At 51.9% G+C, this 25683-nt stretch overlaps 1 protein-coding gene across 3 annotated transcripts in view; it reads left to right on the top strand.

Annotated features, from left to right (window-relative positions):
* The first annotated feature begins 301 nt into the window (after positions 1-301).
* The window catches only part of ARAP1 (ArfGAP with RhoGAP domain, ankyrin repeat and PH domain 1), a 69074-nt gene continuing 43692 nt past the window's right edge, over positions 302-25683 (top strand). Inside the window, exons 1-2 of one of the 3 annotated variants that reach the window (XM_012456906.3) lie at positions 302-382; positions 19991-20073. The gene's annotated coding sequence lies outside the window, so the exon portion shown is untranslated. Of the gene's footprint in view, positions 383-12068; positions 12140-12978; positions 13057-19990; positions 20074-25683 lie in introns of those variants that run through there. The other 2 variants (XM_012456909.2, XM_012456908.2) reach the window with 2 other exon arrangements.

Raw genomic sequence — 25683 nt, 5'->3', positions numbered from 1 at the left:
GAGGGGCGGCGAGAGCAGGGAGACTCAGGGAGAGATGGACTCAGCGGGCGAGATGGTGGGGGTTAGACATGAGTCTCAGGAGACAGTCGGAGGACCCGCAAGCAGCTTGAAGGGCAGGAGAGCGACAGAGACCGACAGGTCGGCAGGCGGGCCAGGCCAGCCTACTCCAGTACCGTGACTAGGCGAGGGGCGGGGCCGAGGAGGGGGCGGGGCCCTGCCCTGCCCCAGCCCCACCTTCTCTCCGGGGGAGTCACGTGGGGCGGGCGGAAGCGCCCGGCGGGGTGGGCGCGCCCGGCCCCTTGCTGCGATTTGGCGGCGGCGGTGTGAGTCGCTGGCGGTGCCGGGACGCCAGGTCCCCGCGTGGAGTCTTTGCTCAAAACAGGTCAGTGCGACTGCCGGAGCCTCCCGGTCTACAGCCCTCTAGCCACATGTGGCCTGCAGTTTCCCCATTCTGCAGAACGGAACGCCGAGGCCGCGCTCTGCGTCTGCTTCCCCGGGTCATCTTGTCTGTTTACCTTTCTGGGCGTGGTGGTGGGGGTCGCCTCCTGAGGACGAGCAGGCGGGCCAGAGACAGTAGGGAGGAGGGTGAACCAATGGGACCCGGGGCTTCCAGCCGGTAGCCCTTTGGCGTGAAGGTCCCGGGCTCTGGAGCCGGCCGCCGTCGGGCGCCTTGGGGTTCCCATCTGTGAAGTGAAGGCTCCCACCTCTTTGGCCGCTGAGACCTTTACGTTCTGGAGGTCTGTACGACCCAATGCCCTGGGCCCGGGGCTCCAGTGACCTTGGGCAGGTTACTTCCGGTCTCTGCACCTCCACCAGTAAATGGGGGCATGGCTTCCCAAGAGCCCCTACCTGGCCCAGTTGCTGGTAAAAGGAAGTATGTGTTCAAGGAATGGGGTCACGCTGGGAGTCGGGTGGTTGGGCCTGGAGAGAGCAGGCTTGGGGTGCAGCCTGGGGGTCAGGGGGTGGTGAGTGTTTGGTGCAGGGGAAATCTGGCCAGGAGCCATCACACTGTGGTTTCTGATATATGCGTTCCCTTGCCCCACATCCCATGTCCTGGGGAGCCTTCCCTGATCCCAGATAGGTGAGAGGGGGGTGCTTCAGGATCAGACACCTGGGGGTACTCAGAAGGATTTGACTCTCTAGTGGGTCCCAGGGTTCCAGACTGAGGGACTTGTGATACCTGTTTTCCCAGGCTGGGAGAGACTGCCAGCAAGATCATCACAGGGTAGAAGGAGTCCAGCAGAGCCATGAAGGCAGGTGTGGACAGGTGCAGGCCCTGGGGGAGGGGATGAATGGAATGGGCTTGGCAGTTAAGTGGCAGTTTACAAGAATAAGGGCCCTCCAAAGGCAGGGGCATAGTTTGTGCAAAGTAAGGAATTTGGGTGGTGTGTTTGAGGAATGGCAGAAAGATGGGTGTGTTTGGCATAGGTGTAGAGAGAACTCATCCTGTGTCCCATACCTGGCTGGGGATTGTCAGGACCAGGCCTGGGGACCCTGCCTCCCCATTGGCTACTTGCATACTGAAGTAGTTTAGGCAGGGGGTGTCCCACACACAGTACCAGTGACTGGTGAGGTGGGAGGGGTGGGCAGAGGCCACCAGGGCCCTGTTTGTCCCAGGCTTTGTTTTGCATTCAGGCCTCCCCACTCAACCCTAGCTTTATGCCCCCACCACCTGGGCTCCAGCCATGCTTCACACATCCAGCCTCAGCCTTTTGTGCAGACTGTCAACCCTCCTCCCAACTCTCTAGAAGCTTCCTCTCCATCCAAATCACCAGGTCCTTTGGGACTTCAGGTTTCAGAGATGGGCTGCTGGTGCCCCTCCTTCCTGCCCAGCCTCTGTCCTGTGTAACGGCACAGCTTAGGAAGGGTCTTCTTGGAGCTCGCGGGGGATGGGCCCTGCAGAGCCATGGGGCTCACTGGGACCTGGGGCCCTGAGTCCTTGTGCAGCCACCAATCACTATGTGACTCTACAAGTTCCCAAACTCCTCAGAGCCTCCATTTCCCCATCTGCAGGTTGGGGTGATCAGCCCTGGCCTCATGCCCCAAAGAGAGACTGTGCTGGGGCAATGGTCAGGCCTATCTGCTAAGTCCTGTCTCTAGCATTTCGTGTTTGAATGAAAGAAAGAGAGAGAGGAGGGGGTCAGTTTAGAGGGGCTGGGAGAGTACTAGGGGCTAGTGGTAGACCAGGCCTAGGGCATTGGCTGGAGGTGGGGAGTCTCTTCCATTTTCCGGAGCCCTCTTTTCTTCCCACCCCACTCTCCCTTGGCTGAGCTCAAAGCCACCCGCCACTGCCCAAACAAATGGCCTCTGTTCCCAGGGGAGGGGGAGGGGAGGCAGGCCCTGGGCTCTCAGCCCGCCTGTCCAGCGCTGACCCTGGCCCCCACCCCTCACTCTGGATCTTAACCCTTGGGGGCCTGTGGGTCTTAACCCTTGGGGGCCTGGATCGGGCCCTGGGCTCCTTGAGGGCTGGTGATCCTTGCCCACCACCTGCCCCCGCTACCCTGCTTCAGGCTCCCAAGGGTTCTGTCACCTCCGGAGCAGATGGAGTAGGAAATGGGGAAGGAAGGAGGGAACGAGGGTAGGGGACAGGCTGGAGCAGATATGGCCATGGACACTTAGAGAGCACTTGGCCTAGAAGCTTCTTTCACAGATGGGGAGACTGAGGCCAAGAGCTAGACATCAGGCTAGGATCACACAGAGACCCCTGATGGGGGTCAGGACAGGTTCTGTTTTGTACTCTAGCCTCTCTGGGGGAAAGGGGAGGGAGGAAGAGGGAACATTCTTTATTGAGTACCTGCGCTGTGCTGGACACTGCACATTTGTCAACTAACAATTTACATAATTGCATAAGACGAGCATCACCCTCCAATATTATAGTGGAAGAAACTGAACCTTAGAGATAGCTGAGTAATAACATCAGTGAAAATGAGGTCAGCAAACATGCCTGTAGCACTGTTGTAGACACTTTTATGCATATTATTATTGCATTAACAATTAACCAATTTCATCCTGCCAATAACACAAGAAGTTAGGTAACATTCTACAGATAAGGAAACTGAGGCACAGAGAGGCTAAGTAACTTGTGAAAGATTACAGTGGGAGGCTGATAGAGAGGCAGTGTTAGGACTCAGGTGTTCTTTGCCTCCTTTGTCTGACTTCACCTAGATCTTACTCTTTGGGCACCTCCCAGGTGAATGAGATGCTTTCCCCTGGGTGGTGACCCAGGCAACCTTGAACAGAGTGTGACCTCAGCCAAGCTGACCCAGCCCCTCCCTCTGGAGCAGAGTCCAGTCCCTCAGGCAGCTCTTCTCATTTCCTCTTCTGGTCTTGGGCAGATTAGAGTCAGCATCCTCCACAGCCCTGTGCAGAGGAGTGTTATGTTTTAGAAAGGAGTTCTGTGCTAAGGGTGGCCACTCCAGGGGGCTGAGCAGCATAAGGATTTGGCATGTGGGGTGACATCCCCGTCCAATGTACATGCCCCACAAAACTCAGAGCCTGCCCCTGAATCAATCCTAGTGTCCTCAGCTCTGATCAGAGAGAACATTTTGTCTACCTGCCCCAACCCCTGGCCAGGCCCTTGGACCTGTACATTCCAGCCAGGGATCTGAGGATAGTCCCAACTCGAGGCAGATGACCCAGATGTGAGGGACAGTGGGGGGCGTGCATGGTTTGTGTTCCACGTGGCCTTCCTGTGGAATGTCTCTCTTACTCTTTCTCATCCTTGGGCCATAGTACAGAGGGGGAGAGCCTGTCCCATATTAGGACATCTGTCCTAGACCATTGGGACAGTCAAAGAGTGGCTGGGAGGGGACGTGGAATTAAGTGACCAATTCAATAACAAGTCATTATTTAATAGTAGCAATAATAGTAGTGGTAGCTATTGTTTCTTGGAAGCTTACTAGTACCAGGCAGTGTGCTAAGCACTTTATATACTGAATTCATTTAATCCTCAAAATAGTCTTATGAGGTAGGCACCATTCCCATTTTACACATTAGGAAACTGAGGTCCCAAGAAGTTAAGTGATTTGCCCAAGATCATCCATTACATAGAATAGCTGGGAATCTCAATTTCCATTGCTTCACCGTGAAAACCCCAAGCACTGGGAGGCATTGCAGACAGAGGAGGTCCAAACCCAGTCCTACCCTGGGAACTCTAAGTGAGTGACAGACAGAGACTAGAGGGCCCCCTGATCAGGTGACATTGCTGGTAACCAGCTGTGGATCTGGGATGCCCTCAAGGGTACAAGGGTATCCTGCTTGCAGACTGGACTAAGGCCCCAGTCCTGGGATGAGCATCTTGTGGAGGTCTGGTTTCTGCTATAGTCCTATTCACCTTGGCTCTTGTTCATACAGTGATTCTCCCAGACCCCATTTTGCTGATAAGACTAAGGGCAGTAGCAGGTGGTGACTTGCCTGCAGTCTCCCAACCAGGGAAAGCAAGAGCGGGCACTGGAACCATGGCAGGATGCTCTGAGACCTGCACTCTACTTCTCTGCCTTGAGCTTCCTTCAGACCCTGCCCACACTGCCTTGCTACAAGGCCCAAGTCTTTTCTTCTTCACCAAACCGGGAACCTGATTCCTGTTGGGGTGCTGGGACTTTGCTACAGCAGAGCATCAGTAACTGAACCACTCTGGAAACACGGTTCCAGAGCCCAGGGATGGGGACCACCTGTGGTCCAGTGTGTGGGGCTCAGGGCCAGAGGGCCTAGAAGATTGAGGCATCAGTGAGTCCTCCCTGAGGGAATGTGTTAAAATCTTCCTCCTGTCCTTATCTTCATTATTGTGAGGGCAAAGGTAAAGGCAAGAAGGTGGGAGAGGATCAGGATGGCCACTCCTCTGTTCTCATTCTCAGGGTGGGACCAGGGGCCACACCTGGAATCTTGGCTGTCAGTGGCCCCTGGGGAGCTTGGGCTGGCCTTGCCTCCTTCTGGCCAGGCCGGTGCTGGGGTGGCTTAGCCCCCAGGACAGAAGACCAGAAGCAAGACTGAGCTGCTCCTGCGCTTTGGCCTTCCAGGTGCCAGGGTCTTCCCTGCCAGCTTTCTTCCTACTGGCCCAGCGAGCACTGCCCTACCCTGGGATCCCCCTCTCTCCTCCCCAACCTGTAATGCACAGGGCAGGGGTATCCTGTAGTCAGGCGCACAGTCAGGAACCCAGGGTCTGTCTCAGGCCTCCAGCTCAGTGAGAGACCTTCGGCTGGGCATTTATCCTCACTGGATTCAACTTCTCTGGAGCTTCAGGAAGGGGCAGTAAGGAGCAGCTCTGGGGATCCCCCAGGCTTACAAGCCCCTAGGTGTGAACCGGACAAGACAGAACAGGTGAGGGATGAAGTGGGCTGGGGGGAGGGGGCTGTTCCCCTCCTCTCCACTCCCTCTACTCTCCACACTGAGCAGCTAGAATTTTAAAATTCTGAGTCTGAGATTCTAGGCTGGAGAGATTTGAGGATTTTAGGATTTTATGTGCCTGTGAGTCCCAGCTTCTGAATTTCTGAAATTCTAGGTTCTGAGAGCCTAGAAAGTCTTGATTTGGGCTTGGTCACCCCCGAGTTGAGGCTGAGGGTATGTGCCATGCTTCAGCCAGGTTGGTGGCAGATGGACGAGGCCTGGAGAGTTTCTCAGTGCTGGCTGGTGGGTCAGGGGCCCAGCTGGTCTCCAGGCGCTGGGTGCTCTCTGCACCTACCACCCCCAGCACACACCCGGCTGCCTCCCTTTCAAGAAATCTGGGAACCCTACAGACTAGGTGGTAGCAGAGGGGACAGTCAGTCATTTTACAGTGGGGAGAGATGGGCCAGGCCCCCTCTGCATTCATGGGTGATAGTGGGGCTGTTCTCATGGACACCAGGGCAGGGTTTTGGAGAGGCTTAGGGAGGGCTGGTGGCTGGCTGATTCAAAGAGCAAGGTCAAGGTCACACTGCTGGCCATCGGGGCCAGTATGGGATGTGGCTCAGCAGGCCCAAGTCAAGCCTTGAAGGGTCAGAGCCAGGCTCAGGGGCTCTGCAGAGAGTGGTGGACAGAAATCAGGATCCTGAGGGGAGGTATGCCCTGCCTTAGGGTTCAGAAGGCTGGGCTTGGCTGAAGGACTTAGGAGTTACCACCCCCAGCTCTCTCCCATGCCCTCTGGGGCTGTGGGCACAGCAGCTGCACTCAAGAGGCCGCAGGGCAGGAGCAGCTGTGCCCCTCAGGGAAGCATGACCCAGCCAGGATCCTGGCCAGGCAGTCGTCCAGGAGAAGAGCACTGACAGCCAAGATTCCAGGGTGTGGCCCCTGGTCCTCTCTACCTTTGGGACATGACACAGGTGCCCTTTGGGACACAGGAGTGTCCTCTGGAAGACTGCCTGGCCGGGCTCCTGGCTGGGTCGTGCTTTCCAGCCCTGGCCTGTAGCACATCCCTCCAATGAGTACTCCATGCGGGTATGGTCAGCACTCCTCATGGGTCGGGGCAGGAAGGGCCCAGTTCTGCACCCCTTGATGTGTGAGCTAGGTGAGGCTTTCAGCCACTTGAACCTTGGTCTCAGTCTCTTTAATGGGGACCTTTATCCACGTGGGCTGCTGTGTGGGTTTGCAGCTTAAATGCAAATTTGTTCCCAGTGGCCACAGTGTGCCTGGTAGGGAGAATGGGCCACCCTCCACCCCCAGGAGCAGAGTTGGAGACTGACACTTTTCTAGATGATAACAGGACAGCTCTGGGGCAGGGGCTCCCGTGCGTGGTGAAGGAGTACCAGAGCCTTGGCTAAGGACTTCTCTCCCCTGCTCCGCCTGGGGCTGCTCTCTTCCATCTGTCTCTTTCTTGGCTCTAAAGATGGATATGCTAAGCCTCGGGAGTCTGAAGATCCAGGGACTGTCTAGTGGTTCTGTTCCAGTTTCTGTTCCAGGGGCATGAACCAGGACACTCATTTGCCTCTACTGCCTGTGGCCCGAAAACCCACATTTCTCAGTGCAGAACTGGCTTAGCCCACTTGGAGGTATGTGGAGATTGGAGGGGAGGTTGGTCCAGTATCTCTAAGGTTGCCTGAGGCTCCCCCTCCCGAGTTCTTCCAAGGAACAGGCTGCTGGAGGTATCTGAGCTCAGGCTAGGGGGGCTGCTGTCTGAGTCATGTTCCTGACTTGCCATGTGGCCCTGGCTAGGTTCTTGCCCCTTCTGGGACTGGAACTCACTTTCATTTCTAGAAATGGGGAAGGTTGATTTGGTGATTCCTAAGTGCCTAAGGAGCAGGTGGTTGGGTTGTGTGGTCCTGGGAGAAGGGAGGGCTGGGGTCTGGCTAGTAGAACTATAACTGGGTGGGACTGGGTGGAATGGGAGGCACCTCGTGCTGGGAGGCTGGAGGCCTGGTTCTAGCCACACTTTGGCCACTGATATGTAGTGGGCAAGTAACCATGGGCAAGTTGTCATTTGCCTGGCTCTCCGTGTGTAAAATTAGGAAATGTTCGTTCAGTCGACAGATAGTCACTGTGTGCCATCTTTGGGACATAGGTATCCCTGGTCTTGCCTTGAGAAAACACCCAGCCAAGGTTGGCAGTGAGAGAGTATGTATGTGACAGACACAGTCACAGATGATGACATCTGGTGTGATCAGGACTGTGACCGTGGGAGTCAGAGACTGCTTCCTAGAGCAGGTGACACTTGAGTTTGAAGGGTGAGGTAGAGAAAGATGTTCTGGGCAGAGGGAACTGTGTAAGCAAAGGCCTGGTGATGAAATGCTGATGTTAGAGCACGAGAGTGGAGGGAATGAGACCAGAGGGGAGGGGCAGGTGGCAGGAACCAGTGAGTGGAAGCCCCTTGAGCCCCACTGGGTAATGGGGGGTCAGGGAAGGGGTAGACAGACAGGAGAGGCAGCCCCTGCATTAGGGCTGAGGATTGGTCTCAGAGACTCCTAGAAGTCTGGATTGGTGGTTCTGACCTGCTCTGGGGAATGGTTGAGGGGGTCTGAGAGTCACACTTCACTTGTGTGGCTGAGGGCTTCCCCAGCAGTGTTTATGGGGCCGGTCCAGCAGGAAGTTCTGGGGCAGCCTCAGAGGTTGAAAGAAGGGACAGACCCTGCCATGGAGGGTGCCGGGAAGCCTCAGAGTCAATCTCTGTCACCTAGACCACCGGGCTGAACCTGGACACCTGCCTCCTCCAATTGCCCCTCGCTCTGCCCATCTCTCCTGGCAGCCCCTGTCCCAAGCCTCCTGAGCAGGGTGAGCTGGGGTCAGGCCCTGACTGAAGGCCTCCCAGCCCAGCCCTCTGCAGACCTTGCCCCTGGCCACCCTCTTCCTGCCTCCGTGTGTGTGCTCAGTCCCAGCTGCTGTGGCTCAGGAGGCTTCCTGGGGAGCAATTTGAGGTGAGGGGTGGGGGTGGGGGCACTTCAGGAGGGTGAGCAGCAAAGGCTGAAAACACTCGAAGGTGCCACATACTGAGTGCCTGCTGCAAGCCGGGCCTTTGTAGATTTCCATTCATACATTTCACAAATACTATCAATTGAGCATTTTCTAGCATTATTAACTCCCAGCCCTGTGAATAAGACAAGGTCTGTGCCTCTCAGTTAAAAAGTCTGACTTTAACAAATAAATATCCTTATAAGACAGTGTCCGGTAGTGATAAGCTGGATTTTGAAAAATGAAACAGAATAAGGAGACAGAGGCTAATGGGGTGCTTTTTAGGATAGAGTGGTCAGGGAAGAAAGGCCTTGCATTTGAGGAGGTACCCGAATAAGTACAAGGAGTCATGCAGATGCCTGAGAAAGAGCATTCCGGCCAGACGGAGCTCGGGGCCCAGCAGTTGAGTGGGAGCATGCAGGCACAGATTGCACAGGCCTGACAGGCGGGCTGCTGGCTTTGGCATTTACTCTGAGGGAGGTGGGAAGTCACTGGGGAGTGAGAACTGATCAGATTTGGGATCTGCTTCATCCTTCCCTCACAAGCCTGCAAGGTGGGGCTATCCTAATCTCATTACACAGATGAGAAAGCTGAGGCTCAGAGACGTTAGGTGAATTCCCAAATCCCACAGCGGGAGGAACCCCTGCCTACTGCCTGTCTGTCATGGTTTGCTCCATCCCCAGAGCACCCTGCTGTCCTCCATGACTTCCTGTTGCTTGGACAGTAAGGACCATGGTCTTAGCATGGCCTTCAAGGCCCTTCTTAGTCTGCACTCAGCCTCCCTTTCCCTCTATCACTTGACCTCCCCGTGTCCTCCCTGGGCCCTGCCTGTCTCCACACTGTCCCTTGAGAGAACCCTTGATTCAGATTCTGGCTCCTCAGTGACTTTGAGCCCGTTACTTAACCTCTCTGAGGCTGTTTCCTTATCTGTAATATGGCCTGAAGCCACCTGCGTGCTAGGTTGTTGGAAGGATTTTGTGAGGCAAGCCATGTGATACGTTTAGCGTGGTGCCAGGTAGATGGTAAGCACTCCATAAGCACCAACTTTTGTTGCTGCAAGCAGGGGTGGCTAGATCAGGTGAGCAGATTCCAGTGCTCCCTGTGGCCCGCTGGAGAACAGGTTGGAGAGGGAGACTGAGTCAGGGAGTCTTCCTGGCTGTTGTCTGGTTATATAGTCAGGGAGACTGAGGTCACACATCAAATTGCAGGCCAAAGCCTATGGGGCTGGTCCCCCTGTCTCCCTCTCTCCCTTCTGGCCCCAGCCCCGGCCCCACCCATCTGATCACCCTCCCCAGCCAATACAGGCAGCTTCTCCTTTCACCCTTTCACGTGCCAGCAGTAAAGGACCCCCTTATCATCTGTCTTCTGCATTCCAGGGGCCATCTAGAGAGGGGGCAGATCTGGATCCCTGTTCCCCTGGGCCCCTAGTTCTGGGGTGCAGAGGAGCCTACCAAGTCCCTCCTCCTTGGTGGACAGGAGCTTCAGGTTCCCAGTGAGCTCACAGAGGAGCCAGCTGGCGGCTTCCCCTTCCCTCTGGCGGCACGGTTGGTGCCTGGTCTCGGTCCCCAAGGCACGTGGCAAGGGCCTGTAGCTTGAGCACTGGTGCCGCAGCGTCCATCCAGTCCCGCTGCTTGTGATTCTGTGGTCAGCCCTGTGTACTCCTACCCTGCTGCGGTCAGCCCCGTCTCTTCCTGTTTCTGCCTCATTTACCGTATTCGGAGTCCTGGGGCAGTGGTCACAGAAGATCTTCCTGGAGTCGTCCTGTAGCTCCTCAGGCTGCCCCTTGCCCTCTGTGGGAAGAGGTGCCGCAGGAAGTCCCCAGCCCTTGCCCCTGTAGAGTGTGTCTGTGCCTGAGGGCCAGGGGGCAAGGCCAGTGCCCCCCACCCCGCCGCCCTCTTGCTGATGGCGGGAGCGCCCCAGGTCTCTGTAGGTGTGAGGCTGGTTGGGTCACCTTTCAGGGTGGGAAGGGCCTGAGCTAGTCCGACGGTGAGGGCTGGGAGAGTGGGGAGGGGCCTGGAGTGGGGCTGTGGAGGGTGGGGGTCAGGAGCTATGCTGCGTATCAGGTGAGCCCAGCAGGCTGGAGTGTGTTCTGGTTGCAGGGGGCAGAGGCAGGAGGTGGGGGTGAGGGCCCAGAAGTCCAGGCAAGCTGAGAGGCCTGGGGTGAATGGGGGCAGTGCAGATGCAGGGCAGGGGTGTGCCCAAAACATGGTAAACAGGAAGGAGTTAGGGGAAGGGGCTGTGGTTCCCCAGACCCATTTGGGGCTGGGGGTATGTGATGGGGCCAGAGGGGCATAGTATGCAATAGACGTTTTTTTTTTTTTTGAGACAGAGTTTTGCTCTTGTTGCCCAGGCTGGAGTGCAGTGGCACAATCTTGGCTCACCACAACCTCGGCTCACCACAACCTCTACCTCCCAGGTTCAAGCATTTCTGCCTCAGCCTCCCTAGTAGCTGGGATTACAGGAGCCCGCAACGACACCGGGCTAATTTTGTATTTTTTAGTAGAGATGGGGTTTCTCCATGTTGGTCACTCTGATCTCGAACTCCCAATCTCAGGTGATTCACCCGCCTCGGCCTCCCAGAGTGCTGGGATTACAGGCGTGAGCGACTGCGCCCAGCTGTGATAGACTTTTTGACAAGGCCTAAAACCAAACCACTGACCTTTCAGCTTCATTTATTTGCGAGTGAGGTACTTTAGACATTCCCACTTCATCCCACACCTCCTTCCCTACCTGACCCTCTTTTGGGTTGGAGCTTGGGCATAAGGGGGCCCTGGGTGAGGCTTAAGGCATGGTGGGTGAGAGTCAGGGCCAGGGTGGGATGTGATGGTATCTGGAGGACAAACCTCGGGGACCCTGGTATCTGGAGTTTATTAATGAGTCCCAGTCCATTTCCCACGGGAAAGTCCCACTGGGCTGTACTCTGTGCTGCTGGCCACCAGTGCCTGGCAGGGAGACCTTATTTGATAGCTTTGTCTTAGACCCTTGGGAGGGTAAGGCGGATGGGGAGGGGCTTTGGGTCTCAGTCTTTTATTTTCTATCCAGATGGCCTAGGAAATCAACAGTTTCACTTTATAATAGTTCCATTGCTAATCCATGTGTGTTGTACTTAGACGGTAAAGCCACCTTGTGATGATGGTTTTGGGGAACAAACTGGGACAAACTCAATCTAATGACTTAAAACACGTTTATCATTTTTTTCTAATTATAAAAGTGATACACAATTGAGAAAACTTTAAACAGTACAGACATGAAGGTTGTAGAAAGTGAAAGTCTTTCAAGATTAGGTTTGGAGTTAGCGTGAGGCCTGGGAGTGGGGTCAGCGATGCCCACTGTCCCTTAGTCATTAATAAAACTGTGGTTTAGCATTTTATTAGAGTGATGCTGATAGGGCTGCCACAGGAAGGTTGTTAAAAGGTCCTGCCTCTCACCAGGTCTGCTCTGTGTGGGTGTGCGTGTTGTGTACTGCACAAAGGTGCCTGGCAGATGTGTGTGGGTGAGGCGCCGGGAGAAGGAGGACCGAAACTCAGCCTGCCGTCTTCTTGCTTAGCTGCTTCCCCTGGTGTGGGGCTCCTGGAAGAAGAGGAATCTTTTTCTAATTTGCCTAAAGGCCCAACCTGGGTTGGAGACAGCTCTTCTCCCTGCAACTCCCTCTGTCCCCACAGTCCCCAAGGGGAACTGGTGAGTTCATTGCAGGATGGGAGTGTTCTGTGCCCTGGGCGTTCCAGGAGGAGGTCCAGAATGCCGTGGAGTGTCTGGTCTGGAGGTCTGCAGGGGGACATGGCTGGAGGTAGGCTGTGGTAGTCATCGGTGCCTGGGGTAGCTGAGAACCACAGGGTGCTGAGGGAGTCTAGCCCAGAGTCTGGCTACAAGCCCAGCACCCAGGGGCAGGACCAGCCAAGACCTTGGAGCTAGAGACAGGAAGTGACTGCCTGGCGACAGAGGAGTTAGCAGAAGAGCAAGCTGGCCTCCAGTACACGTGTGGTGGTGTGTCATGGTCATCTGGGTGCCAGGCTCTAGGAGGCAGGGACTGACAGCTCTACTTTGTGGAGGGGAAACTGAGGCTCAGAACGTGATGTGACTTGCTCAGGGCTTCAGACAAGAAATGGTGGAGCCAGGACTGGAGCTAGACTTGCCTTGCATCCTGGGTCGGGAGGGGGCCCAGGCCTGGAGCCCAGGAACGTTGCTGATGGGCCCCTAACTCCCTACCAGCTACTGGGGCAGCTCTTCATTCCCCAGGCCCTGGGGTCCTACTCAGTCCACACTGCCCTGAGGGGCTGCTCCCCATTAGCCACAAGCACTCTGGAGACCCCAGAAGACAGACCACACCACACATGGGCCAGGACAGGAATCTCCTGGTGCCAGGGAGAGTTCTAGGGCAGAGATGTGGCTTGGGGTAGGACAGGAGACTTCAGTATGGCTTCCTGGGACTGTTATGCGGTGGCCACCAGTCCCCGAGAGATGGAAACTTGGCTGCTTGGCCCAGGGGTCGGTCAGCTGCCCACCTGAAGGCTGTGCCTTTCCTGGTGGGGCTGGAGGAGATGGCTTCTGCAGAGGCGTGGGGGCCACTTCTGCACCCTCTGGGTTGGGAACCCAGCCCCCACTAGTTCCTCATATCTACGGAAGTGTCTCTAAGACTCTTGCCTGAGTGAGCGGAGTCTGGAGAAGGTCCAGGAGGGCAGCAGACCGAAGGGGCCCTGCGCAGAGGTATCACCTGGTGACTGGGCTGGGGAGGGGCCCAAGAGTGGGGTATTGGACTGTGGCATTGTTGCACCCAGTTGAATTGCTGGTAGGGAGCTGTGTATGGTGGGGAGGGGCAGATCTGAGGTGTGGCCTTGGGTGGGGTGCTAGGTATATGAGGCCCTGGGAGATGTGTGGCCCTTGAGGTAGTGTGAGGTGTGCATTTGTGGTACCAGTTGGGTGTGGTTTGTAGACCCAGGCCTGGCCACAGCTGGCTGTATACATTCTTGGTTCCTGTTGGGGCGCTCTGAGGAGTTTGTTGAGGTCTGGATGCGGGGCTCTCTGCCCAGCCTGCCTGTGCTGGGACAGCTGGGCCCCAGGGTAGGGGATGAGGCTGTGAAAGGGAGGTGGTGGTGGTCAAGCTGAGGCCTCAGTCAGGACCCCTGGGCCTGCCTTCCTCTCCTCCTGCTCCCCGCAGGGCTAGGTCTTTCCTTGAACAGACCCGTGCAGAGAGGAGCTGAGGATGCAGTCAGGAGAGGCGGCCTGGCCAAGAGGACTCCAGAGCTGGGGTGTGGAAAGGATTAGGACCTAGGACCTTTTTTTTATTTTTGAAGCTGAGTCTCGCTCTGTCACTTGGGCTGGAGTGCAGTGGCGTGTTCTCGGTTTACTGCAACCTCCAACTCACGGGTTCAAGCAATTCTCTTGCCTCAGCCTCCTGAGTAGCTGAGGGATTACAGGTGACTGCCACCACGCCCGGCTAATTTTTTTGTATTTTTAGTAGAGACAAGATTTCTCCATGTTGACCAGGCTGGACTCAAACTCCTGACCTCAGGCCTCCCAAAGTGCTGGGATTACAGACGTGAGCCACCGCACCTGGCCAGGGTTAGGACCCTTTAAGGCTGCCCTGATCCAGGGCTGACTCATTCATGCAAATCAGAATGCAAAAGAGGCTCAGGGAGGCCTCCAGAGAGGGCCACACCCACACGGTCAGCAGACTCCGCAGGTGACCAAAGGCCAGCCATTGAGCCTCTCTGGACATCTTCTGTTCCTACCCCACTGACATCTCCCGTCGTCAGATTCACTAGGTCCTTTTCTGTCCCTGGGCCTTGTACACCCAATCCCCTTTGCTTGGAATGGCTTCCACCTGACCACCTCCTACTTATCCTTCAAGGACCAGGTCAGGGGTTCCTTCTGGAAGCCTCTCTTACTTCACCAGACAGAAGCAGTCATATCCTTTGAAAGCCCCGTGAGCTGTAGCAGGTGACCTGGTGAGTTTCTGCCTCACAAAGCTTCCATGAAATGGGAGAAGTATCCCAGGCTTTAGGCATGTTATAAGAACGAATGAGGGGCCAGGCGCGGTGGCTTATGCCTGTATTCCCAGCACTTTGGGAGGCCAAGAGGGGAGGATCACATGAACTCAAGAGTTTGAGACCAGCCTGGGCAATGTGGCAAAACCCCATCTCTACAAAGAGTACAAATATTAGCCAGGTATGGTGTATGTGCCTGTAGTCCCAGCTACTCAGCAGAGGCTGAGATGGGAGAATCACTTGAGCCCAGGAGGCTGAGGTTGCAGTGAGCTGAGATTACACCACTGCACTCAGCCTGGGTGACAGTGACCCTATTTCCAAAAAAAAGAACAAATGAGGCCGGTCGAGGTGGCTCCTGCCTATAATCCCAGCACTTTTGGAAGCCAAGGTGGGTGGATCACCTGAGGTTGGGAGTTCGAGACCAGCCTGATCAACATGGAGAAACCCCGTCTCTACTGAAAATACAAAATTAGCTGGCCATGGTGGTGCATGCCTGTAATCCCAGCTACTCGGGAGGCTGAGGCAGGAGAATTGCTTGAACCTGGGAGGCAGAGTTTGTGGTGAACCGAGATCGTGCCATTGCATTCCATCCAGCCTGGCGACAAGAGTGAAACTCTGCTTCAAAAAAAAAAAAAAGAACAAATGAGATGAAGGAGAAAATCTAGCAGGGGCTGGGCACATGGTTGCCAAATGGTGTGCATTTAGGGAAAGAAGGAAGCTGGAGGGGCCTGTCTTTGGCTTAGGCTCTGGGTCATCTTCTCGCTGGGCTAGTGAAACTCAGGTCACTAGTCAGTAGCAGGTAGGGATGTTACCAGGGAGTTGAACTCTGACCTTGGGTTTGAAATGGTAGGTAGAGGACAGAAGGGCAAAAGCTTTGATTCCAGCAAGGGGGACTCAAGCTAGATGTGAAGAAGGACTGGCTGCAAGGATTAGAGATTCCAGACTACCCTTACCTCTGAACTGGGACTGAGTGCCCCTGTGAGCCCAGCCAGGTCCTGGCACCACTGTGGAGGACAGAGGAGATAAGAAGGGGTATAGACTCTCAGCATACTCCAGGATACATTGGGGATTGGACAGAGGTGGGCACCCATAAAACCAGCAACGAAGGAGAGAGCAGAAGCAGTGCTGAGCTGTGGGGCTCAGTCTCAGAGGACTAGGAGCTTGAGGGGGCAGTCAGGGAGGACGTTTTGGAGGAGGTGGCCTGGAGCCACCTGAAGGTGGGAGGATGTGGTTTACTCACTCACTGTCATCAGATCATTTCGGGGTCTCCCTGTTTGCCAGGCCAGTGCTGGTTGTGATGTGGAGGAAGTCGTGGACGGGGCCAGCCCAGCCTGGCTGGGGGTTGGGGTATGTCACTGACAACTTGAGCAAGTCACTTCCTCCCTGTGGGTGTTTGTTTCTTCATCTGTAAACGTCAGAGCTGGATGAACTTGAATGACGGACAAAGGAGTGCTCAAGGGCACTGAGAACCATGGAAAGGCTTTGAGCAGGGGTGAGACTGTAGTTGGCACAGTGGAGAGACGATGGAGGGACACAAGAGAGGAGAGGCAGGATGGGGGTACTGGGGTGCTGAAGCCTGAATGGGCCCTTGGGGTGGAGAGGAGGGAAATCCCTCAGCTCTTGGCTGCGATGACAAATCCTGAGCCCTGCCTTCCTGAGGACAAGTACTCAGTGATGTGTCATAGCGGCCGAGGGGCTTAAACCTCCGAGGGGCTTGGATTAGGGTAGAACAAGTGAGGCACTTGCCTCTGTTGCAAAATTTGGGGGGGGGGTGCCAAAAAGCTCAGTAATTAGCTGAGTTTGGTCACGAGATCCTGTGTTCCCCACTATTTGGGAGGGGGAGGTGGGAGGATCACTTGAACCCAGGAGATCGAGGCTGCAGTGAGCCGTGATCGTGCCACTGCACTCCAGCCTGGGCGACAGAGCGAGACCCTGTCAAAAAAAACAAAAGATAAATAAAATTTAAAAGCAATAACCATTTAAAAAAAGGTCAGTAATCAAGGTATATAATATTTAATGCCATTTAAAAAATAAAAATTAATGCAAAATATCCATGATGAGGAAAACGCAAAACATCAACATTTTAAATAAATAGAGGACCAGTATTGATGATTCTGTCTTTGCCTCAGGCTGCAGTGTGGCTTAGCAGAACACTGCTCTAAACTTCTTTTTTTGATTTGCTGCTTTCTCCAGGAAGCCTTCCCTGCCCCAGCTTGGTTGAGGGCCCTCTGGGCTGTTTTTGCTGGCTGATGGTATCTGATCTCTTCCAGCCTGAAGTTCCTGGAAGGCCAGTCCAGGTCTCAGGTCTGGTTCATGCTTCCAATGCCTTGAACAGGACTGTCCCAAAGGGGTGTCAGTGCTGAGTCTCCATGTCTTTGATCTTAGCCAGATGCCCTTGGTGCAGGAATAGGAGCCTGAGAGAGGCCCAGGAGGGAGCCAGGCTTTTCTCAGGGAGAGAAGTAGTTTCCTGTTTTCCAGATCTTGTCATTCCAGTGGGGTGGTTGGGACCATCATCTATCAATCTGTGTCAAACCCTTAGCACAGTGCCTGGCCTGTATATAGCAGGTGCTCAGTTTTTTTTTTTATTGTTGTTGTTTGTTTGTTTGGAGCTGAACTCTCACTCTGTTGCCCAGGCTGGAGTGCCGTGGTGCCAGCTCGGCTCACTGCAGCCTCTGCCTTTCAGGTTCAAGCAATTCTCCTGCCTCAGCCTCCCGAGTAGCTGGAATTACAGGCACCCGCCACCATGCCCAGCTAATTTTTTGTATTTTTAGTAGAGACGGGGTTTCACCATGTTGGTCAGGCTGGTCTCGAGCTCCTGACCTCAAGTGATCCACTCACCTCGGCCTCCCAAAGTGCTGGGATTACAGGCATGAGCCACCGCATCTGGACCTCAGTTTGTGTTTTGAGAGGCCATGCAGAGTGGTTAAGAGTTGATGGCCAGGCTGGTGGCTCATGCCTGTAATCCCAGCACTTTGGGAGACTGAGGTATGCAGATCACTTGAACCCAGGAGCTCGAGACCAGCCTGAGCAGCATGGTAAAACCCCATCTCTACAAACAAATGGAAAAATTAGCTGGGTGTAGTGGCGCCAGCCTGTAGTCCCAGTTACTTGGTAGGCTGAGGTGAGAGAATTGCTTGGGCCACAGAGGCAGAGGTTGCGTTGAGCAGAGATTTTGCCACTGCACTCCAGCCTGGGTGACAAAGTGAGACCCTGTCTAAAAAAAAAAAATTGTTGAGAGCTGCAGTCTCCAGTATGAATAGAGTGTGAACCACAATGCAATGTAAACTGTCCAAGTGAAATTAATGTTAATAATATATTTCATCATGTAAACAACAGGGAAAATTATTGAGAATTTTGCATTCTTGTGTGTGTGTGTGTGTGTGTGTGTGTGTGTGTGTGTGTGTGTGCTAAGTCTTCAAAATCCAGTGTGTTCAAAATGTAGCACATCATATTCCAGGGACCACATTTTTAATGTCCAACAGCCGCCTGTGGCTACTGCTGGCTGCTATTGGACAGCATAGGGCTAGACTGCAGTCATACTGCTCCTTCCTGGGTGTGTGGTTAAAGTTATTTAACCTCCCTTTTTCTCAGTGTCTTCATCTTAAAACAGGCATAGCAATCATATGTGCCTCCTAGGGCTGCTGTGAGGCTTTAGTGAGTTAATATAAAGTGCCTGGATACCTGGCATGCAGTAAGCACTATTTATGTGGTCTCCTCTTGTTTTAAATTGTTGTTTGAGTAGCACGGCCATTTTTGCCAATACTTTCATCTGAAGTTCTAGTTACTTAAAGATTGTTTTTTAAATACTCACTTTTGGGCTGGGTGGTTTATGCTTATAAACTTAGCACTCTGGGAGGTCAAAGTGGGAGGATTGCTTGAGGCCAGGAGTTTGAGGCCAGCCTGGGCAAATAATGAGACCCTGTCTTTACAAAAAAATAACATAATTAGCTGGGCACAGTGGCGTGTACCTGAAGTTCCAGCTACTTGGGAGGCTGAAGTAGGAAGATTACTTGAACCTGGGAGTTGGAGGTTGCAGTAAGCTGTGATTGCACCACTACACTCCAACCTGGGCAACAGAGCAAGACCCTGTCTCAAAAATAAAATAAGGCTGGGCACAGTGGCTCACACCTGTAATCCTAGCACTTGGGGTGGCTGAGGCAGGTGGATCACCTGAGGTCAGGAGTTTGAGACCAGCCTGGCCAACGTGGCAAAACTGCGTCTCTACTGAAAAAACAAAAATTAGCCAGGCATGGTGGTGCGCACCTGTAGTCCCAGCTACTTGGGAGGCTGAGGCTGGAGAATCGTGCTTGAACCCAGGAGGCGGAGGTTGCAGTGAGCCGAGATCGTGCTACTGCACTCCAGCTGGAGCTACAGTGAGACTCTGTCTCAAAATAAATAAATAAAATAAAATATTAAATATATATATATATATATATATATATATATATATATACACACCTGTTTTAACCCTATCCTAGGCAGTGACAATCATGAAGTTTACTTACAATAAATATGTTTATGTTTTTGTAAGATGTAAAATGTTCATGAATACCTGCTGAAGCCATTATGCAGAGCACAGCAGTTTTCAAGTTAACCCTAGTGTTGGCAGACCTGATTCCTCTAGGCCCTGGGAAGGGGGACCTGTCCGTGCCACCCCACTGGTCCCTAGCCCCACAGAGTCCTGGCCATCTGCATAGCAAGGGTGGTGGCCTGTCTAGGGCTGTCCTGTTTGTTCTCCTCCTGCCTGGGAGCATCCTGTTTTGGTCCGTTTTCCTCAACCTCCCCTACATGTTTAGGGGCAGGGCCCTGGGGTCTCATGCCCCTGACTCAGTTATTCCACTTGTGCCCTCAGCCCACTCCATGGTCCCCAGGGTTAGTGGAGATGGTCCTGTGCCCTGTGTCCTCCTAGGTCCCCCACCTCTCCTGACAGGCTCTGTGTCAGGGAGACCTCTTTAGTCGTGGGGCTGCATCGTCCCTTCCTCACCCTTCTGGTGCTGTCCCTTCCACAGTCTGCCCCTATACACATCCCAGCACTGGTCTTATGGGGCCAGAGAGTGGGGAAGTCCTGACTCCTCTTTACCACCTGTGCGGCCTCCACACACAGACAGGCCTGTCTGTCTGCCTTCTTCTCCCTCCAGGAAGACCTTCCTCTGGTCTGACCTGTTGCCAGCTTCCATGAGCATGAGGTTCCCTGAATCCTTTCCTCTTCCCTCTTCCTTCTCTTCCTCTTCCTCCACCTCTTCTTCTTTTTTTTTTTTTGAGACAGGATCTGGCTCTGTCACCCAGGCTGGAGTGCAGTGGCTCAATCACAGCTATCTGCAGCCTCCACCTCCTGGGCTCAAGTGAGTCTCCTACCTCAGCCTCCTGAGTTCCTGGGACTACAGGCAGACACTATCATACCTGGCTAATTTTTGTATTTTTTGTACAGATGAGGTCTCCTTATGTTGCCCAAGCTGGTCTTGAACTCCTAGACTCAAGGAATCCACCTGCCTCAGCTTCCTAAAGTGCTGGGATTACAGGCATGAGCTGCTGTGCCTGGCCCCCATCTCTTCTTTCCTTTTTCCTGTCCCTTTCCCTCTTCCCTTCTCCTTCTCCTTTGGCATCTCAAAGTGGCCTTGCCTTATGGGCTTTCTCCTCCATCCCTGTCCTTGCAGCTCCCACCCTGGACCGAAATGAGGAGCCCTTCAGAATAGCTGCTGTCTCTGGGAAGACCCGGGCATCCTTGGCAGCCCAGCTGGTAAGTCAGGAGGTAGAGGGGTGGGAACAGGGCTGGCTGTGGCAGGCTAGGCCTTAACAATGAGGTGGGGAGAGGGTTGATAGAGGCTGACATCTGATAGCCCATTTTCCATTTTGAGAACTGAACTTGAGAGGCGGAGGGTGAGGCCCAGAGAGCTTGCTGAGAGCCTCCCAGCAGGGCTTGGAACCTGGGAACGGGGCAGGGGCCAGCAGGCTGGGTTGTGGGTTGGGGTGTATGTATCTCCTCGTTGGAGTCCCCTCCTTGCCTGGCAAGTTTTGTTATCTTTCTCATTCTCAGGCTCTATTCATGGTTATCACATTCTCTTTTAATTTTTATTTACTTTTTGGAAAATGATACAAAATTAAAAAGATACAGAAGGGTATAGTGTCTCCTGTTTTCCCAGCTGTCAATTCCACTCCTCAAACACAGTTTCATATGTATCCGTCCAGTTTTCTGTGTTTATATTTGCATATATATACTATATATGTAGTTTTTCTTTAACCCAGATATTTACGTAACACTGTTCTGCATCTTGCTTTTCCATTTAACACATCTTTAATATCATTTTATGTGAAGTTTAGAATCTACTGGTCTCAACAAATTCCAGTTGGTAATTTTAGTTGGGATGGTGTTAAAGTTTTAGCTTAGCCCCAGAGGAACTAGCGTCTGTATAATGTTGAAGTGAAAAGTCTCCGGCCGGGTGTGCTGGCTCATGCCTGTAATCCCAGCACTTTAGGAGGCCGAGGCGGGCAGATCACGAGGCCAGGAGTTTGAGACCAGCCTGGCCAACATAGTGAAACCCCCTTCTCTACTAAAAAAATACAGAAAATTAGCTGGGTGTGGTAGCAGGCACCTGTAATCCCAGCTACTCGGGAGGCTGAGGCAGGAGAATTGCTTGAACCCAGGAGGTGGAGGTTGCAGTGAACCGAGATTGCACCACTGCACTCCAGCCTGGGTGACAAAGCGAGACTCTGTCTCAAAAAAAAAACGAGACTCTGTCTCAAAAAAAAAAAAAAAAAAAAGAAAGAAAGAAAGAAAGAAAGAAAAGTCTCCCTTTCCCCAGAGGTGGATTTTCGGGGAAGCTGGAGTTTGAGGTGCAGGGCTTCTTCCAGGATCTAAAGAGGGGCCCAAACAGTGTGTGCATGTGGTCATGTGTTTTTGTGATTTTTGTAAAAGTGATACTCTTAAGGAGAGTGTGTTGGTTGGTCCCTTTTGCGTTGCAATCAAGGAATACCCTGAGTAATTTATAAAGAAAAGAGGTTTATTTGGCTTAGGGCTCTGTAAGCTATACAAGCATGGCAGCAGCATCTGCTCAGCTTCTGGTGAGGCCTCAGGAAGCTTTTAGTCAGGGTGGAAGGTGAAGGAGGAGGAGACACGTCACATGGTGAGAGAGGGAGCAAGAGAGAAGCCAGGCTCTTTTAACTAGCTGGCTCTATGTGAGCAAAGAGTGAGAACTCATTTGTTACGGTGGGGAGGGCGCCAGGCTATTCATGAGGGATCTATCCCCATGACCCCAACACCTCCCAGTAGGTCCACCTCCAACATTGGGGGTCACATTTCAACGAGATTTGGAGAGGACAAACACCCAAACCATATCGGAGGGCACCTAAATTGTGTAAGCTTCAGGCCCTTATGAACTCTGGATCTTCCACTTTTCCCTCCTGTCCCTTCAGTCCTTAGTTTTCTTCCTAGGAGGAAGCTGGTAACTGTCACCTTACCCCGTGTGTCTTTTCAGAGATACTCTGTTCATTTACCGGTAGCTGCACACTGCTCCATGCTCTCCCTTGTTTTTTTTTTTCACAAAGAGAGAATGTTACACAAACTGTTCTGTACTTTCGTTACTCATTTAACAGTGTATCTTCTAGGTCATCCCCTTCCAGTATGTAAGGAGTTTCCTCATTCTTATGGCCGCTCAGTATTCTGTTGTACAACTACACCCTAATTTAGTTAACCATTCTCCCATTGATGGAGTATTCTATTGTATGACTATACCATAATTTAGTTAATCATTCTCCCAGTGATGGATATTTTGGTTATTTCCATTCTTTTGCTATGAAACACAGGCGCTGCAGCCAGTAACCTTCTATATAGGTCAGTTCTGGCGGGTGCCAGTAAAAGTGCAGGCTAAATGCCTACAGGTAGCTGGGTCAGCCATCTGCATCTCTTTTTTGTTTTTCTTTTTTTTTTTGAGTTGGAATCTCTCTCTGTCGTCCAGGCTGGAGTACAATGGTGTAATCTGGGCTCACTACAACCTCTACCTCCTGGGTTCAAGTGATTCTCTTGCCTCAGGCTTTTGAGTAGCTAGGATTACAGGTGCCTGCCACCATGCCTGGCTAACTTTTTGTATTTTTAGTAAAGATGGAATTTCACCACGTTGGCCAGTCTGGTCTCGAACTCTTGACCTCAGGTGATCCACCCACCTTGGGCTCCCAAAGTGCTGGTATTACAGGCATGAGCCACTGTGCCCAGCCCAGACATGTGCATCTCTTAGGGCTTTCATGCCTAGAGGTATTCCATGGCCCACTGCATGGAAGGGGAGGGGATGCCCCACTGCATTACCAATGCTTGTATTTTCCAACTTTATTGCTCTTTGACAGTCTGATAGGTGGAAAGCAGTATTTCAGAATATTTTACATTTGTATTTCCTAGTATGGGGCAGGTTAAGTTCCTTTCAGATATTTAAGAGCCATTTATATTTTCCTTTCTGTAAATTTCTTCATTCATACTCCTTGCCCATTTTTCTGTGAGATTATTGACTTGTTTCTTCTTTCTGCATGCTTTTCAATTATTAGGAAAATGAGCCCTTTGTTTGGAATATGAGTGGCAGATATCCCCTAGTTTGTCAATTAGCTCTTGGCTTTGCTTTTTTACCATGCAAGAGTGCTTGATTTTGCAGAGTTGAATATTTCAGTTTTTTCTGTGTGCCTTCTGGATTTGTTTCATTTCCAAAAAGGCTTTTGCCTCTCTGACATGATTTAAAAAAAAATTTTTTTAGAGGCTGAGTCTCAGTCTATTGCCCATGGTAGAGTGCAGTGGTGTGCGGTGGTGTGATCATAGCTCATAGCTCACTGCCGCCTTGAACTCCTGGGCTCAAGCAATCCTCTTACCTCATCCTCCCAAGTAGCTGAGACTACAGGGGTGTAGCTAGTTAACTTTTTTTTTTTTTTGTAGAGACAGTCTTGCTATGTTGTTCAGGCTGGTCTTAAGCTCCTGGCCTCGAGCAGTCCTCTTGCATTAGCCATCCAAAGTGTTGGGCTTACAGGCGTGAGCCAACATGCCCAGCCCTGAGATGATTTTGTAAATCCTTTCATTTTTTTTTTTTTTGTGAGACAGAGTCTCTCTTTGTCACCCAGGCTGGAGTGCAGTGGCACGATCTCAGCTCACTGCAACCTCTGCCTCCTGGTTTCAAGCGATTCTCCTGCCTTAGCCTCCTGAGTAGCTGAGATTACAGGTGCTTGCCACCACGCCCAGCTAATTTTTTGTAATTTTTTTTTTTATGAGACGGAGTTTCGCTCTTGTTACCCAGGCTGGAGTGCAATGGCGCGATCTCGGCTCACCGCAACCTCCGCCTCCTGGGTTCAGGAATTCTCCTGCCTCAGCCTCCCGAGTAGCTGGGATTACAGGCACGCGCCACCATGCCCAGCTAATTTTTTGTATTTTAGTAGAGACGGGGTTTCACCATGTTGACCAGGATGGTCTCGATCTCTTGACCTCGTGATCTACCCGCCTTGGCCTCCCAAAGTGCTGGGATTACAGGCTTGAGCCACCGTGCCCGGCCTAATTTTTTGTATTTTTATTAGAGATGAGGGTTTGCCATGTTGGCCACGCTGGTCTCGAACTCCTGACCTCAGGGTATACGCTCGCCTTGGCATTCCAAAGTTCTAGGATTTTAGACTTGAGCCACCTCGCCTGGCCATGATTTTTTTAAATACTGAAATCTTTGATCCAGCTGTAATTTTTCTTGTAAAGTGTGAGGTAGGGATCCATCATAGTTTTTTTTGAGAGCATTCCACAGCTGTCCCAACAACTTGATAATCCCTTGTTTCCCCACAAGTTTGAGAGGCTACTTTTAGTGTATCCTAAGTTTGTGTATGTATTTGGGTCTACTTTTGAACTTTCTATTCTGTTTAATTGATCGGTCTGTTCATGCGCTGGTATCCTATACTGTTTTAATCATTGTGGGTTTTTTTTTTTTTTTAAGCAATACTTCATATATTTTATTTGTTGATGTTTACAGCGATGTATGGTTTTTCTGGTCATTTACCTGCAAATATCCTAGCTAATTTGGAGAAGAAAAAACATATGGCTCACAAAACCAACAGATTGAAGTAAAATATTCATTAGCTTATCAATATGGCCACAGTATGAAAATGTTATATACTACTGAAGCATTGCATGTGATGGGGTTTTCTTGTTATTCAAATTATAGCTGTTTTGCATAATAATGCATATTGTAACTTCTTTACGCTGCATAAAGAAAAGTAGGAGCAACATTTTACCTCATATATTCTTCTGAAAATTATCAGTCTTGTAGGAAAATTGAAAGAATTATACAGCAAACATCCATAAACCCAACACCTAGATTCTACAGCTATCATTTGTGCTGTACTTGCTTTATCACATATCAATCCATCTAGCCCGGGATCATTCCGTCTTATTTCAGAGTAGCTTGTAGACATCAGTTCACTGCACTGCTCAACACTGAGCATAGCTATTATTAACACAGTTATTTGGGTGAAGGGAATTTTCAGAGTGAAATGCACAAATCTTCAGTGTGGCATTTAAAATGCTACTTCTTCTCGACCCTTCCTTCTCCCTCCCCGCTCCTCTCATGCCTAATCACCCCTGTATTACTCAACTCCCTCTCCTCTCCTCCAGCCCCACAGCTCTAGTTCAGACTTTTGTCGCGTCTCTCCTGAATTACTGGAAAGTCATCAGCTTTTCATTTTAATACGTTTCAACAGCACTGTCAAAGTGACATTTCTAAACCACAGTCTGATAAAATTTGTTTAAATTCCTTCTAAGGTTTTCTTCAAACATTTTGGGGAAGGTTTAGGACTCAGTTCGATCTTCTGAACATGATATACAAGGATCTGACCCTGACTATTTGTCGGGCCTCATTTCTTGCTGCTTCCCCACTTTTCCTATCCTCTGCCCAGTTCCTTCTCATACAACTACTGCTTCCCAAAGATACAATTATTTGCAGTATTTTGTGCCCCCTCTCCAGATGCTTTGCACTTTATTTTAGATGTTGTTCCTTCTGTCTGCAATGCCCTGCTCTCATTTCTTCATCTAGCTGCTTCTTACACACTCTGCCTTCAGACGTCACTTCTGGTGAGCCCTGCATGTCTACTCTTTATCCCAACTACAGGATTAGCTGGATATCCTTTCCTGGATTTCCTAAACATCATGTTTAGACATCTTTCTCAGAACTGTAGCCCAGCATTTGCTTGTCAGTTATCCCAATGGGTCTGCAGCTCCTTGAGGGTAGAGACCAAAGCCTGCTTGCTTCTCATTCCTCTATCTAGTCTCAAATACACGAATGCTTGATAAATGTTCTTGGAAAGAAATAGAACAGGAGGAAAGCAGGAATATTTACTAGATGCTTGA

Source organism: Aotus nancymaae, unplaced genomic scaffold (assembly GCF_030222135.1).
Source record: "Aotus nancymaae isolate 86718 unplaced genomic scaffold, 86718_ANA_hifiasm-v0.15.2.pri h1tg000059l, whole genome shotgun sequence".
NCBI classification, from domain to species: Eukaryota; Metazoa; Chordata; class Mammalia; order Primates; family Aotidae; genus Aotus; species Aotus nancymaae.
Note: the sequence above shows the minus strand (reverse complement) of the source record. Positions and strands in the feature narration are given on the sequence as shown.